Consider the following 14,234-nt stretch of genomic DNA (forward strand, 5'->3'; position numbering starts at 1 on the left):
TGTATATATATATATATATATTATTTACATATTTATATACATACTTTATATATAATATATATTATATATATATATATATATATATATATATATATATATATTATTTACACATTTATATACATATTTTATATATATATAATTTCTTCACGAAAGTGAAGATAAAAGAAAATCGAAATTTCAGTGAAAAAATAGTAATCATTTTTACAGTATAACACACACACACACACACACACACACACACACACACACACACACACACACACACACATATTATTATTATTATTATTATTTTATTTTTAATAGTTATTATTTTCAAAAGTATTATAGTAAATCATTTTTATGATGTTAAAGTAGTTTGCACATTATTTGAATTTCGTAATCTTTATTAAATATTTTATAATTTATCATTATAAATTATAATCTTGATAACAAAAAATAAATTAAAAATAATTTGATACATGTTATTACTTTACTTGTTTGATGGTGTCGGCATGTCAAGCGTAATCACAAATAATGTCGTACATTACAAATAACGATGCGTCAGCAGTTTGTACGTGATTCGCAATACTGTATTTATTATTTTGTTACGGCTCTAAAATGATTACTGATGTAAGAAATATTTATTTTCTTTGTGTTATTGGTTTACTACTTTAAACAGCGTTTTTCAACCTTTCAGTATTTGCGACCCAAATTTCAATCATAATTTTCATCGCCCCTCTCATACAATAAATATGTATTTTGAGTATTTTGACATGAAAGCTACACACGACCTTAATTACAAACCTTACAAATTGCCAAGAATAAGTAAGTTTACTGATATTTGCCGACTCCGATCCGCCCGCTGCATTGACAAAACCAGAATCGATGCCTCTCTGTTGCTCTCAGTCATACGTCCGCCATATTGGATATTTTCGCGACTTCGCGATAAGTTCCGATTCGTCTCGAAAATTCTGGAACGTCTGCGCAAACGTGTATAAATGCTGCACCTCGTTCGATTCCAGCCGGTCTCGGTCGAGTCGATCCTTATATCGCTATTCGAATCTATCGTGAATGCGTATGTTGTAATTTGCGAATTAATTGCGATTAACGATATAAAATATTCACGGCGGTAAATTATACAGAATCACGGATAAATTTTTAAGCGGGTGTAAGCGAGCATTAGACGATATTGAAGCATCAACAGGTGCACAGAGGAGGGTGGTTCTGAAAATAAAATCAAAAAATATTCTCAAGAAATCTTAAATTTTGGATTTACTAGTACTGAAGTAAATAAAAAAGAAAAGCCGTGCGTGTCATTTGCTCAAATGGTTTTCAGCAGTTAGCATGACACCTAATAAACTTAAACGACATTTGGAAACGCTTCATAGCGAGTACGGTAACACACCCCGAGAATTATTCGGATTAAAATTAAAATCATGAAAGACAATATCGTTGTAAAAAATACCTTGTGAAAAAAAGCCGTACTTGCCTCTTACAAAGTTTCATGTAAAGCCTCACACCATCGGTGAAAACTTACAATCACAGTCCATACCTCTATCAAATTACTCTGTTGCCCGTCGAATCGGCGATGTAGCTGAAGATGTACAGCATCAGCTTTTCGGGAAGTCGCGTGACTAAACGTTTTTCAATTCAGCTTGATGAGACAACAGATAGCAATAAATAGCAGAAAGTATTTCGTTGACTATGTTGCGATTTTGTGATGGTATGTCAACGGTAGAAGAACACCTTTAATGCAAACCGATAGAACTCGAAGCAACAGCGCTCGCATTATTTGCTATTTTAAATGATATTATAAACGAGGCAAACGTAGAGTAGAAAAATTGCGTCGGAATATGCACCGATGGTGCTCCTTCAGTGTCTCTAAGATTCCAAAGCACTTACGAAACAAAATCTCCACAGCGTGTCTGGATATATTGAATGATCCGCAGAGAAGCTCTGGTTTCCAAAGAAATGATTCGCGGTCTGAATATTGTGTATTGTGCTAACCCCTAAAATCAAGAATCTTTTCTGCACTTCGTAAAGACACGGTCGCAGTACATTCACAGCGTTACTATCTCATTGCGGGTCAATATGTTTATCACACGGGAAATTTTTTCAACGTGTTTATGAATTAAGAGATAAAATCACTATTTTTGTAGAAGAGGAAAACCGACCGGAAGCCGAGAAGTTTCGAGATGGTTTATTTACGATGGAACTGACCTACTCGGTCGATATATTTGAGAAATTAAATACCTTGAATCTTCAGTTCCACGGAGGAAATACACATATGTTTGGTACGAGTGATAAATTTAATGTTTTTGTAGAAAATTGGAATAGCGGAGCAGAAATTTAAAGTAAAAAGATCTAGAAATATTTGTAAATGCGAATGAACGTGTTAAAACTTACAGGGCCGAAGAAAAAAATTTAAAAGTTGTTTTTTTAACCGTTGAAAATCATTTAGCGGTGCCGACAAAGAATTTTAAAAAGTTTTTCTTGCCGATGAAAACTCGATAGCAAGTTACGAGTAGCTTAGGTTTCCGTTCCAAAATACTACCTAAGGGCTTTCAAATGCCGAAGAAATCTTCATAGTCTTCGTAGAAAGTGGCGTAAGCAAAAGACAATCTATTAAAAATCGCTGTTTGAATTTTGTTAGGGGTAGATGGATTTTGTACAAAAAACAAGAGCGTTTCGTGTACGGTTACCGTTTTCAACATCCTACCTTAGCGAAACCGGATTTTCTGCGGTGGCTGCTTTGAAGGCAAAATATAAATCTCGGCTAAATATAGAAAAAGAATATAGAAAAAAGAAGAGTGTTTGTTTCGAATATTAAACCTTCCTTTAAAAAACTTAACTCTGCCAGACGGGCCCAAGGGAGTCGCTAATAATTATTAAACTAGTTATAAATGTATTATATCAGTGTAAATGTATATTTTATTATTTATTATGTAAGAATGTATTTTATTTTGCTTTCCTTTCGGCAAATTAATACATTTTTTTAATAATATTTTCTTTTCGATATGCTCGCGCTCTTATTTAATGTTATCAGGCCCCCCTACGAAGCGCGCTCCACAGCTTGAGAAACAATGCAATAAACCGCTTCCGTTTCGAAATGCAAGTTAGGTCAACGGTTAAAAATTCGTTGTTGTATTATGTTCGGGATAAGGGCTATCCTAGCTGCTGTTTGTAGCAGTGAGTTTTACTGCAACGTGTGTGATTGCATTAGTGCAGTAATATACCGGGTGAGTCGATTTGTTACTCCTTACCGGTATTTTTTTAATACGTTATTGTCTATCGCGGTTTGTCAGCATCGATATAACCTAAAATATAGCTGCCGTGTAATTAATTAATAAATAACCTCGATTCAGTCGGTGCGAAACGAAAACATCAGATAAAAAATGAATTATTTTTACAGTATTTATTGTTATTTACTTTTATTAGGCTATTAACTCAAATTACAAGATAATGGTTATTGATTGTACTGAAAAGCGGCCTATGAACAACAGACCGCTTTTTCACATATTAATATCGATTAACCAAAACGATCTTAAAAGTAATTCAATCATTTGGACTTAATATTGTAAGTCCAAATCTTTTACGTAATGTACACAACGGAAATGTTACTATTAATGAGAATAATATTCACGTAATTAGCAATTTTTGTCTTCCTGAGCGGTGGATCGCGCAAATTTTATCCGTATTTTAAGTTAGGATTTGTTTGGTGCGGTTCGTAACTTTACGTAATAATTCAGTTTCCACGAGGAGGTTTAAAAAGGTTTATTCTATTTTGTGTTCTTTATATTTTGTTATTAATGCACGTCTAATTTGCTACATTCAGTAGAACGTAGAGAAGATACTATAAACTAATTTATTTACTCTCAAACCTGTAAAACTGTATACCTATGTTTCAAGCGATAACACTAATTTTTAACGATATCACTAAGTAAGCGATCGTATAAAATTCATGAAAAAATGTTTTTCTGAGTATTTTTGTAAAAAATGTTTGGAAAAATTTATTCTGTTCTCTGATAAATTATAAAATTAATATTTTTATCTGAGATAATTTAAAGTAATGATTTATTTTCATGGAAAAATAAATAATAATAATAATAATAATAACGGTTAAAAATTAATCTGGATAAAAACAAATTAATAAATAACAAAAGAAAATTGATATTTTAACACGCCAACGAAATTATAAACACCACTTCCCTATGTACGTTATCTGACTGAGGAACACGGTTAAAAAAAAATGACTTAGGACCTATGATTAAAAAAGAATTTCCTAAATACATTTTTTATTCTGATAAATTTATTAAACTGAAATGGCAGATGTGCTCCTCTGCGGATAAAAAAAAACTGTCTAGCATTTGTGTGGATTCCCATAGATTTACAATAAAAGTTGAATTTTATTCAGACAGATTCCAGTTCAATTCTCTATTCTTGGCGATAAATAAATTACTTTTTAAATTACGAATAATGTATTATAGATTTCATTAGTATCAGCGGTTCGGTAGCGAATCTAGCTGCAGGACATGATGTCATCGATGTAATATTTATATAAAAAATTTAATATTTATATTATCGTTCGATAATTTTTTGGCGTATTTCTCACAATGTGATCGTTTAAGATTTCAGAGTCGATTTTCGGTTGACGTTCATCGTTTATCGGGTTTATCATTTGGGTAATATATTTGCAAGGTTTCTTTGCGTTACCTTATACGTTCAGAGATTTATTATTAAAATACTCAATTTTTTATTTTGAAATTACATTATTCGAAATAAATGTATTTTTTATAGTTCTTTTTCATTCTGATATTAAACGGTTGTTTAATTTTTTTGGTAAACCTACTGTCTTTCTTTCCTGTGCGTGGGGTTGTCCATTTTTAAGCGGTTGCTTTTTACGGGATATCATAAATGTATAAGCGTAATCTCTTATGTATTCTGTCAGTGTGGTAGTCGGCTATATTATCCGAGTTATTAGAATAAATGCTGATCTATATTTCTTGTTCTAAATTTTCATAATTAAGTTTAGTTACGTTAGTGATTGTCGAATTACTTTTAAGCTTGTTTGGTTTGTCGACATTAGTATGCACTGAAGTGGAAAAGCGATCTGTTTTTTCCGTTTTCAAAACGGTATTTATGTTGTTACTTTTAAGGAAAATACGGTCGATACATGAAATATTTTCAATTTGAACCGTATTGTGTTTATTTATCTAGGATTTAAAACCATTTATATGTAAGGCGGTTAAATATTCATTTGTCGGTTTATTGTCGTCTAAAATATTTATATTCATATCTTGAACAAGAATTTTTATTTATAAATAAATACGACGTGTGACAGTGGTTTTACTAGTAAGTTTTATAAAAGGGATAAGCTAAATCAAAGACAGTTATATTCAGTTTGTTGAATTGACTAGCGTATTATTAACAACCGAAATGGAATTGGAATGGTGGGGGAGAGGTGAAATAGAAAAGAGAGGGAATTTCGTGAGTATATATATATATATATATGGTTTTAAAGGAGAAGCGACGATGATGTAGTCTCACGTAAAGATGTGTACAAATTAATAGTTATTTTTTATTTTTTAATAAATGTAAGAATTTTGAAGTTTATTTAAACCAAAATATTTCAAAATGTGGCAGATTTTAACTACGCATTTAAACGAAACAAAATGTTAACAGCAATAAATATTTACTACTATTCAAATGCAAACCTTAATCGTTGGAATCTAAATAAATTTAAATAAAATTAATTATTAATTAGCTTTAAAAATAACTGATTTATTGCTTTATTGATTTTTTTTTCTATTTCGTTTATTTTTCTAAAATATTTAATTCTTTTGTTTTGTAATTTTGAACATATTGTTTCGTTTAATACCGATTAAAATCTATCGCATTTTCAAATATTTTTTTTAATAAACTTCCAAATTCTTTTGTTTGCGTTATGTTTCTGTGCAGTTTATTCGTACTGTTTTACTCGAAATCAAATTCTCTACAGATTTTGTTTAAAACCTTAATGTGTTTATCCCCGTTTAACAATGTTATTTTAAACCAAACGTAAAATAGTGTTTTTTTTTCAACTACAATCTTTTGTTTTATTACACCAAATTTCTCAAAAACACAGTTTCTCAAAAAATACAATTCTAAGACCTACGTTTTTCAATTTTTCAGGTCAGATTTCATATAAAACTACAACTTCTCCCTTAATTTGGATGCCAGTATTACAGTCTAGCTTAATTTTAGGAATGGAATGGAATGCAAAGTTGGCAGGAGTCTATTACTCCCTACTTTATCGCAGAACCTGGACAGAGTCCCTTGCTGCTGGATCATTCTAATCGGGCTTGTTTTTTTTTTTAAAAGGTTATTTTTTTTAATCTCGGATCTAATTTTTCAAGTTTTGTCTATTATTATTTTAGTGAATTTAAGACGGATTTAATTGCATTCCAATCCGTTGTTAAACCAGCGTTATCGAACCCATTTCACGGGCCGACCGCGGAAGGCTAGGCTTATAAAGCCTGTCCTTCCGACGTAATTCCCCTTCAGACCGTCCACTGAAGTCCTTTCGGTGCTAACTCTTTAATAGGCTAGCAGGAATACGCCACAACGGGGCACTAGCTATAAGGAGGGAGCAATGCGTCCCCTTTTCCGGAGGAGTCGCAATTGCTGGGTTATTTTGTCTTATTGTAAGTTTTGAAATAGGAGAGGTTGTGTAGAAGCTCTTCATCCGCTTCTGGTATGGCTGCCCTTCAGGACGCATCTCTGCTGGGCTCTGTTCCGGACTCCAGTCCGTGATGTTGAGGCGAGTGGTTGGTCTTCCTTCTTCTACTTCCGAAGACCTCTTCGTTCTGCCCTTAATTTTATGGAAGGCACAGAAAGCAGGGCGAAATCTTTCGCCAACCGACATTCGTTAACGAAGCGTTTCCGAACATATATTAGTATAAATTTTATTTTCACCGGTATTTCACGTCCTAAATATTTGTTATATACTTGGTGAATCACTCTGTATTAAACAGATAACCGATATGTGGAATGCTAGAACCACGTTGAATGTTTTCCTTTAAATACAATATTCTGGAAGTGTATTTTTCTTAATTTGAGACCGGTAAGCCGAGTTGTTTTGTGCCTACAGTGTTAGAACAAGTCCTGAAAGTTTGTTATATTTTTCGTGAATATCTGTACATTCCTGTCTTTTTAATTTCTCTAACGTTTATTTTCTTCTGCTACTTTTTCGATTAAATTTCCTGATATCTCAAAAAGTAAAGAAAATTCAATTTCAATCCCACACTCACCGTGTAACCGAAACTAGAACCGTAATTTTCTTAGAAAATTCTGTAAAAAATGGATGTGTTTGAAATCCAAATTAATTATTTAAATACAAACGCGTGAAATAATGTTAAAATATAATCTACATTAAATATAAAAGATTACTACAAAATGATTTAAAATTTCGGTATTAAAGATTACTTTGAGCGATTAAAAAATCCAAAACTCAGTTTTCGATCCTTCGATTAGCATCTTTTCTCATCGTAAAATTTTATAAGTCGATTGTTCTGACTCCTTTATTTTTTCTAAATGTATTTAACACTTGAATTAATAATTAAGAGCGTTCTGTACCTACCCGTTCAGAAAAAGAAAACACGTCAGACGGACTTTTTAATATTATGATGGAGATATTAAAATATTTCCAAACTTTTTTAACCGATTTGGGTGAAATAAAATTGATTTTGCAATGAAATTATCGGGTTATTAGATTTGATTTCTAAATTGTATTAAATTTATCTTGAAATTATTAATTTACTATCAAACTTAACAAAGTTTGCGAATAATTTTCGTTAGATATAATGAAAAAAATCAAAATTTTAAAAAGAAAGTTTAACAATATAGACTTTAAAAAATGTATTTTTGAGAACCGCAGAGTTGAACATTTATAAAACTAAAAGAGGCTTCACAAAAAAAGAGCTAAGAAACAACCTTAAAGTATCACATAAATGAAAGAAAGCCACCGGTTTAAACATTTTTTTTAAAGTTTAGAAGAAACTAAAAACCAAAGGAGACAAAGTACAAAAGAAAACTTAAAACAGCTGATCCGACTATAATGTAAACGAAAACTAAAATAAGTAAAAGAAACATAAAACCAGAAACGGCAGAACGATAACGATAGCGGAAGGCTGGGATTAAGTGACATTCGAGGCTTAACGCAGGTACCGAGTCGACCGGTTGATCGAGTTCGAAACTTTTGTAACTTTTTACACTTTAAGTATTATTCATTTATTTAATTCTACCGCTCACCTGTGTCGTCAAAACATAGCAGAAGACTAAAACAGAATTTTTTGGAGGTTGGTGTGGATTTTTGAAAAAAAATTTTTTTTTTTAAATATTATTTTTTAATCGTTAACAATTATTTTTAACAATCATATGACCTTAATTAGGCGAAAACTCCAGATACTGAAAGTGACCTAGCTCTACAGCCGCGACTCCTACGGAGCACAGTTGAAAGTCCATTGTCAGCTAAATATTAGTTGATATTTTGTGCGGACTCGGCATGCTGATATGTTTGACGCGATGAATAAGGCGACAGGAAACATTTCAGTCCTCACATTTCTTAGTAAATGCGGCACGGAATGTTTGTTATTCTTGAGGATGACTCTACCAGTTTTAGAAGTAACTCGTGATTCATGTCAGGTCATCTAAAAAATTTATGCTTTTATGGAATTTAATCGTACATACGAATGCGTAATCATATTTGCTGTACAATGTTACATCAAATATTATTGGAAACGTCAACGATCGATATTTTATGAAACAACATGGCATTTACAATCGGTATTAGTAATATTTATTAAATTAAGAAAAACTGACTACGTATGTTTTGAAAATTCAGTTGTGATGAATACAAAGATTTTTTCAAAAATGTAATTTTCGGTCATTCAGTAAAGTTTTAAAAATTTTATATATATACTCAGCATCAGGAATGCTAAATATAATATTCCACGCAATGTAACATCTTTTACATTAAATACGGGCAGTACATGTCTACCGATGAAGTACATATCTTCTAATTTAAAAAAATTTAACATTTTTTGGTTTTTATAAATTTTTGAGTATTTACCGTCCTGAAGAGTATTTTCTGTAAAATACACATAAATACTTTTTAGTATCTGTAAATACTTAAAAAGGAAGCGAATAATAGCTTTTTTCTTCTTTTAATTACTACAAAAATTTTAACAGATCGATCAGATCGATCTAAAAAGTAGAATCAAGTGCTGAGCGTTGTAAAATGGATGAGTCATGCGTAATCGCAAATTTACATAGAGCGTAGATCCTTTCGGCGCTAGCAGATATAAAGAATATCTTTGCTTCAAACAAAATCGGTTGAATATCTATGTAATCGGTTTCTGTCTGAGGTAAATAAAGGAAAGGGTGAAGGATTAAATTGTTATCAGAAGATGAAAATATTTCTTGATCCGGGGTTTCAAAGCGGCATCAGCAAAGATTGTGGCTTACATAGAACTGTCGTCTGTAAAACAGTCGACTATGTTCTGCAAAGGTTAACGGAAAAAGCTCCCGATTGGATCCATTTTCCGCGAACTGCCGCTGAAATCGACGCGAAACAAAAATAGAATACGCTGTTCAAAATGCCTTGTATAATCGTTCTAGTTGATTTCACCGACGTAAAAATAAAAAGTCCGACTAACTATTTATCAAGTTTTTGGTTTATTTTTTGATAGCCGCCTTACTTTGGTCAAACACATGAAAGAATTAAAAACAAAATGTTCCAAACTTTTAGATATGCCGCGAGTTCTTAGCAACACTAATTGGGGAGCCGATCGGTCATGTACGATACGTTTTTATTATTCCTTATTTCGGTATCCTTTATATTACGGTTGTGTCGCCTACTCTTCAGCGCGTCATACCGTGTTTAAAATGCCGGATGCTGTACCTCATGCTTTCCTTCGGCTTGCCAAAAATGCATTTAGATCCAGCCCCGTCGCAAGCTTACTTGCTGACTGTGGTGAGCTATCACTTTGGGATAAACGGGACCAGCTTTTGGTTTCTTATTTTTCCTGCCTCAAGAACAGCCAAATCACCCGGCTTTTGACACGATTCTTTGGGAATCAACCTTACAAATTTTACGTTTGACCTTACGATTTACAATAAACAATCAACACCACCTAACGTCTTCCAGCAAACGTTTCATTATATGCTCTCCAAGATAAACCCTGACGCAATAGCTATACTGTGAATATCATTAACCCTAAGTACCGAATTATCCTTATTTGTAGCGAGTCGTGAAGTGAGTGCACTCCAAACTTTAGAAAATGTTTACTCTAAACATCCCTTGGTCGTTGAAATCTATAACGCAATCGGTGAGTCGAACCATCGCAACAAACAAAGAAGTTTCTGTTGGGATTCCTTGGTACGTGGGAATGAACGTGCAGATTCCGCTACTAAAGACGCATGCAATTAACCTCCCTTTACCACTCGTGCTGCTGCTTCTGACTTTATTAATTGTATAAAACACTCTCTTCGAGCAAAGCGGCAAGGAGACTGGACGGCTACCGTTGGTAACTAACTCCGGCACATTAAGGATTCTGTGTTGCCATAGGACTCTGCAGAAAAATCGTCCTGAGGAAGTGGTCCTCTGCCGATTGCGGATAGGACATACGAGAGTTTCTCACGGTTATCTGATATCAGCAGTAAACGCACCGATATGCATACGATGCAACTGCCTCATGACTGTGCGCCAGATCCTTGTGGATTATATCCGTTATGCGACCTTGCGTCGTAAATTTAAATCGCCCAGGAACATTCGTCGAATCCCGGGTAACGATAAAGAAGTTGTGGACCGGGTATTTTTATTACTTAGAAGTTTGGTATATTAGATACCTTTTAATACTGTTACGAATTTCGTTAAAAAATTTTATTTTTTTGTTATCCGAGAAGGAGCCTTTTACAATCCTCTTTGTTTGGAAAGGTCAGGATTAAATTATGTATTGTCTATTTGGCCAGGATGTAGTGCAGGAGATCCAAACATAACTGATATCAGATCTATGAGATACAGTTCTGATGGAATTTATTATAAATTAAAATATGTGAGTGGAAACCTCTTCCTAGGCATTTCAGCAAATTTGGAGAAGAAAATACAAAGTTTCTGAAAGCATTATACTCACAAGACTAGAAAAATTATGAACAAAAGTACAACCATCTTTCAACAGTTTAAATTGTTCATTCCAACCGATTACAATTCATTTTATGACAGCTTAAATCATGAGTAATAATTATATTCAAGGAGTTCAAATTCTCATATTTTTGCAAGTTCTGCTACCTCTGTTTTTAGTATTTTTTCTATTATTCTTTTCTTTAATTTTTATAATTTTTTTTATTTTGTTTAATCGAAGTTTTTGATGTGCGTTTGGTATATTAACTTTGGTACGAACAGTGAAGTTAAGAAGAAATGTTTAAAAAGTTATTATACGAGTATGCAATTTTCTTCTTTATAAAACTTGTAATTTTTAACAATAAAAAATTTTACTGTTATTATGATCTTTTATTGGCTAAATTTCCTTCAGCATTTGAAAAAACTGTTATGTCTGCTTTAGGTGCCATTGCAAAATCTGCTAAGTTTTATTTACAAAGAAAATATGGCTACTATCATGGTTTTATAATATTTGAGACCACTACAACTTAATAATATTTGAAAAATTATGAATTAATAATGAGGATAACTTTTAGCTTCCTAGTGAAACAATTTAGCAGGTTTTGACTGCCAGCCAACATTATGAAAAATAAAAAAATTATACAATAAATATATATATATATATATATATATATGTAATTTAAATATATATATGTATATAATTCCAGTACTGAACAGGAAAACTTACACACACTCATAATATCATTCAGAATAGAAAACATAACTTCAAATAAAAATGACAAATTATTAAAATACATGTTTTAATGTAATAGATATAGAATTTAATACCAATTGAAGCTGTGGATAATGTGAAAACCAATCATTGGAAATTATTATGGTAAATATTGAAAAAAAAGGAAAATGCATGTCGTATGGAAAGTATTTCATCAGCCTTAAAATAAGCCCATATTGGACATTCTAGCCCAAAAATGTCAGAAGAAAATTGCTTTTAATGATTCAAATAGTTGTTCTCCTTTACCCAACCAAAAAAAACTTATTGGTTTCTCACATCAGAATGAAATGTTATGAAAATCATTACTGTGTTGCATTACAGAAGTAGATTTTACACATGTTTTTGTACAATTCAAATGAATGACTATGATGTAGTTTCATACTACTTAAACATTTAAATGTAAAGCAACATTTTATATTATTGTATCATTATCCACCAATAAATCTCAACAGTTCAACAATTTTGTTAACTCTGATGATCTATAGGAACCAGTTTATTTTATACGGCTAATGCTATTTAAATTTGGCCTTACTTCAAACCCTTCATTTTCCAGGATGGTATTCTTCGAGACATTTTAAATGTCGTTTGACCATCAGGTTATATTCAGTGGTTTTCCATCTTATTCATGACTAAAAATTGAGAAACAATGTTTACTCTTATTAATGTGTTAGACTGAAGTCTATAAACCTGACAGATGAGATAAAAGGAACACCTTATCACAAATACAAACAATAACAGTGGATAAATCTAATATATAAATTTCAATTCTCAAAGTATAAGAATGACTGAATCTACTGATTCTATTTCAACTGTACTTTTTGGCATTTAGCTGGGTCATTTTTCATGGAGTAAAGCCATAAAAACAAATAAAATCCTGCTATAATAATTTTCATAGTTATTTTTACAAAATTATTTAGTTGTAAACTGACAAAACAATGCATAAATATGCAACAACTTTTAATTTTTGTCTTAATTATTTTTATTTTTAGTTTTACATCTTTATGAAATTTTTTTTTCGTTAAGCTTTAAAAACTTTCATGTCTGCTAGCCATCAAATGACATTTTCTGAAGGTCAAAAGAATATTAAGGTTTAACTACTAGCTTGAGTGATAAGAATTTTGATGAAATCATCTATGTTACATTTCAGAAGAATGAAAATATTTTATGAATTGTTTTCATTCTAAAAAAAAAAAATTATGTTTTCAGTCTGAACTTGTCTGCAAATTAGAATAAAACATAGATGGATGGCTTTTAAGGTAAACAATATTCAGTTAAGATAAGAAAAATAGCAAATCAATTTATGTTGTAACAGGCTTATTACTTGAGATGCCATCTATCCAGAGGATGTTTTTGATATGAAAAAGAGATTGGAAAATTTTAATCTATAGGATGAAAAATGGAATGTCTTTTTTAATCTATAGGATGAAAAATGTAATGTCTTGGAACAAACTTAGACAAGATTTTGCTGAAATTATGTAAAACATGACTTTACCTTGATATTCAGTAAACACTTTCACAAGGAAATATAAACAACTGACAAAAATATCACAGTAGGTAAAAAAAAAGATGGTAGCAAAGTAAATAGATGTAGCAAATTTTTGAGGCAATGACAATAATTCATTCTCTCACACCTGAGTGAAGGAAGTCCATATTAGCTGTGATTACCTCGATTTATCATGCAGGTATAGAAATCTACATCAAATAATAATTAAGAGACACGAATGAGAATGAACAATATTGAAACGCAATTATTTCAACAAGATATCAATCTAATAACCTTTTTCATGGAAACATAGTTAATCATTGCCCTGAAATACATACTCTTACAAGTTAAATCTATTTCGTTATTTTAAGAATAAATACTTATAATTCTGTTTGAATATCTACACTTACGTAAAGTATTATTGCAGTATGATGTAAGTATAAGTATTTGCCCATTTCTTGGTTTACTGCAATTCTCAATTCCTTTCCGTTCTGTACGAATCTTTTAATCTTGATTTATTTACTATATCCTACATCCTCAGATTTCTGTTTTATATAATTATTTACCTTCATCTGCAGTTTTTACTTTATACACTTCTCACCATCATCAAATTAACTAAAATCTTTTGCCATTCTTTAACAAAATCTTTATATAACAAACTACCAGTACTTGCAAAGTGTTTCAACAACCTTTCACAGTCCGTTTTCACACCAGATGAAGGTTTATCTCCCATTTTTCTACTTATAAATCACTTATAGTACCAAGAATGTAAAAAAAATTAATATCTGCAAAACAAAAGTAATCACTAATATATTACATTGTAAAGTTACATCAGTGAGAAA

General features: G+C 31.5%; 1 pseudogene; it reads left to right on the forward strand.

Annotated features, from left to right (window-relative positions):
* Nucleotides 1-9,903: 9,903 nt before the first annotated feature.
* LOC142331639 (prefoldin subunit 5-like) overlaps nt 9,904-14,234 on the forward strand; it is a 38,227-nt pseudogene continuing 33,896 nt past the window's right edge.

This window comes from Lycorma delicatula, chromosome 10 (assembly GCF_047948215.1).
Source record: "Lycorma delicatula isolate Av1 chromosome 10, ASM4794821v1, whole genome shotgun sequence".
In the NCBI taxonomy this organism is placed as follows: domain Eukaryota; kingdom Metazoa; phylum Arthropoda; class Insecta; order Hemiptera; family Fulgoridae; genus Lycorma; species Lycorma delicatula.